The sequence below is a fragment of the Rattus norvegicus genome, chromosome 3 (assembly GCF_036323735.1).
Source record: "Rattus norvegicus strain BN/NHsdMcwi chromosome 3, GRCr8, whole genome shotgun sequence".
Taxonomy (NCBI): Eukaryota; Metazoa; Chordata; class Mammalia; order Rodentia; family Muridae; genus Rattus; species Rattus norvegicus.
This window is the reverse complement of record NC_086021.1, coordinates 78,853,704-78,856,836: the sequence shown is the minus strand read 5'-3', so window position 1 is coordinate 78,856,836 and position 3,133 is coordinate 78,853,704. Positions and strand designations below refer to the sequence as shown.

Here is a 3,133-nt window from a genome sequence, read left to right as displayed (position 1 = left end):
CTTAAAGTGGAGGCTGCCATGGCATGGTTCCCACTGGACACAGGGCAAAGTGAAGCTAGGAGCTGACGTCACAGGAGCTGAGCCACCGGCACACCATGGGGTCCCGGTTCTCTGGTTCTGCTTCATCCCTCAGGGAGTCCAGGTGCCATTGCACACATTGCCGGAAGGATGAAGTGGATTGGGTGAGGTCTGCGGGATCCATGTCCGGTTGGGAGTGAGTGCAGGGGAAGTGGGGGGGGTGGGGTGGGAGGCTTCTCTGAGGATTTTAGTGTTACAGCTCTCTTGGCCAATATTCAGTAAAACAATTCTTTTAGACGATATTCAATGGGACAGCTTGTGCACATACACTTTATTCCAGGTGAATCAAGGGCTGCATATGAACCTTGGAGAGCGGGAAGGGGTTCTTAGGTTGAGGCTTCATAGGGTGAAGTTTCATTGGCTGAGGCTTAGTGTTCCGGGAACACCTCATTTGCATGGAGAGGGTTCCAGGAATCCCAGGTGCTTGCTGAGCAAATTCTTATCTGGAAGAGAGGAAGCTGGACCTGTAATTTTGTCAAGGACTTTGTGACATTCCTCAGATAGAGGATTGAGGGTTGGGCTCCTCAGATCAGGCAGAGAAGAGGAAGCCTCTCTAAGAAAAGGGAGTCCTGGGGGTTGGGGATTTAGCTCAGTGGTAGAGGGCTTGCCTAGGAAGCACAAGGCCCTGGGTTCGGTCCCCAGCTCCGAAAAAAAGAACCAAAAAAAAAGAAAAAAAGAAAAGGGAGTCCTTCATTTTGCATCGAGCTCAGGAAAGCTGTCTGGACATGGTAGAGTACATCATTAGTGTCACCGTGCGACACTCTGGGATAGGAAGAGACCTGGCAGATCTGAACCAAGTCTAACATTTGGTCATAGTTGGTTCTGGGTCAGTCTTAAACACTTCCCTTTAATAAACACACTGCAGCTATTCCAACACGAAGGGAAACTGGGTGAAGGGTGTTTGTGAGCTCTCTGTACCCTGTGCAACTTTTCTATAAGTCTAACATACCCTGGCCTCAGAAACAAACAAACAAACAAACAAAAAATCAACAACATTGAAAAGCTAAGCTGCTGTGATGGCCAATCTTCATTTCTCAACGTGACTTGATGGAGAGATACATGGAGGTTAGTAAGACACACCTCTGAATGTGCCAATCGGAAGTGTCTTCAGGCAGGACCAGCTACACGGGAAAAGTTGGAGTCAAAGTGGAAAGGAAGCAAGGCAGTCAGCCCTGTGCCTTAGTAACGGTCTTTAGCATAGGAGAGGAGAAAGGGCTGATTTTGGCTCTGAGTTTGAAGGAACCGTTCCCCGGCAGGGAAGTCAGAGCGTTCAGAAAGCAGAGTGCTTCCAACACGAAGTGGGGCCAGGCCATAAAATTCTAAGACCCACCCACAGTGAGCCACCTTCTCCACTGAGACTCAACCCTTTCTAAATACTACAATTCTTCCAAAGAGGACCACCACAATAGGACTGTGGGGGATGCTGTAGGCTTACATTTTTCAAAACCTACTTTAATAAGGATTCTTAAATCCTTCAACCTCCTCGTAGCTTACTGGCCAAAGGGTAGGGGAGGAAGATGGTTAATAGGACAAGGGGGGGGGGCTGGGGATTTAGCTCAGTGGCAGAGCGCTTACCTAGGAAGCGCAAGGCCCTGGGTTCGGTCCCCAGCTCCGAAAAAAAAGAACCAAAAAAAAAAAAATAGGACAAGGGGGAAGAGGACCTGTTTAGAAGGAGTTCTTTGGGGTGATTCCAATCTCTGTCAGCGGCCCAGACCACCAACAAAACACCAAACAGGAATCAGCATCAGTATCTTGATCTAGAAGAAACCTCGAGAATCTGTTGACCACCATGAGTCCACTGAAGTAACAGGAAGCAGCTGGAACACCACCGGAAGTTCTTTGGTGAGTTTCTCTCTACAGAGTCACAGTAATCCAGATCAGTGATGAAAGCCAGGCGAACCAATGCCAGAACATCGCCAGTGAAGGCCAGCAAGGCGAAGCCCAACCAAGATCGGCAAAGCCAACCAATGCCAGAGCACCTCCAGCGAAGCCCAACCAAGATCGGCAAAGCCAACCAAGGCCGGAGCACTGCTCACTGTCCGGGCGGGTTAATTTATGCTCTTCCCAAACATCCTGCGTCTCTTTAAGCATCTGCTCCAGCGAAACATCACGTGCCCTCTTACCAGGAAGCTCCAGAGAAACATCATGTGTCTGCTCTCAGCAAAGCATCCTCTCATAAGACAGCTTCCAAAAAAATGTCTTATGACACAACTGAGTCTCCAGCCACACAAACCAGACATTCCCACCTCAGGACACTGTATTCAAGCCATATTGCTTAAGCCCCATTCTTTCTGAGCAAGTGTTTCCACTGTGCTGTCATCCTGACCTTGAACATCAGACAAGGACTCCCCAAGTCCTGCCTCACCCTTTGGTGCTGGCATTACAAGCACGGGTCACAGGCCTAGTCTTTATCTGTGAGTTCCGGGTTAGAAGTCGGTTCCTTATGCTTGAACAGCAAGTGCCTTCCCCATGGAGCTATCCTTCTGTCCCACAGAGGCATTAACATTCCTTACCTCAACATTCAGGACTCCCCCACAATCTTCTGCAGTTGCTGACCAGGAGGTATAGAAATGTGAACGCACAGGTGATGAATGCCTCAGGGGGGTTTCCACTGCCTTGCAAAACAATTTGGTAGTTTCCCCAAAAGCTACATAGAATCATCATATGACCCAACAATTTCACTTTTAAGTACAAATCAAAACCAGGAAGCTGAACCGATTCTACTGTCCACAGCAATGCTGTTTACTGTGGCAGGGCGAGACTATGAAACTATCCCTTACATTTTCAAAGACTGGAACTTCTGCTGGCCCTCACAGCCAGTGTTTATAACACACTGAAGTTACTGAAGACTTAAAGCTGCTCTCTTACTGTGTACTCAGCCGGTTTGCTTAATCCACCTTTAAGAGAACAATGTAACCAACTTTTCTTGCCTTGGGTTGCCCACCCCTAAAAACAAAAGGAATTCTGACACAAGCTCCAACAAGGATGAAGCTCAAACATTATCGTCAGTGAAAAATACAAGATTTGAAAGTATAAAAGCTCGCTTACACAAGAG

At 48.0% G+C, this 3,133-nt stretch overlaps 1 long non-coding RNA gene across 1 annotated transcript; it reads right to left on the bottom strand.

The window, feature by feature from the left end:
* Positions 1–320: 320 nt before the first annotated feature.
* Positions 321–2,877, bottom strand: LOC108350398 (uncharacterized). Its single transcript, XR_001837146.3, has 3 exons — positions 2,592–2,877; positions 1,740–1,932; positions 321–521 (listed from the first exon to the last, which is right to left on the bottom strand). It is a non-coding gene; the product is annotated as an uncharacterized LOC108350398 (long non-coding RNA).
* Between the last annotated feature and the right edge of the window lie 256 nt (positions 2,878–3,133).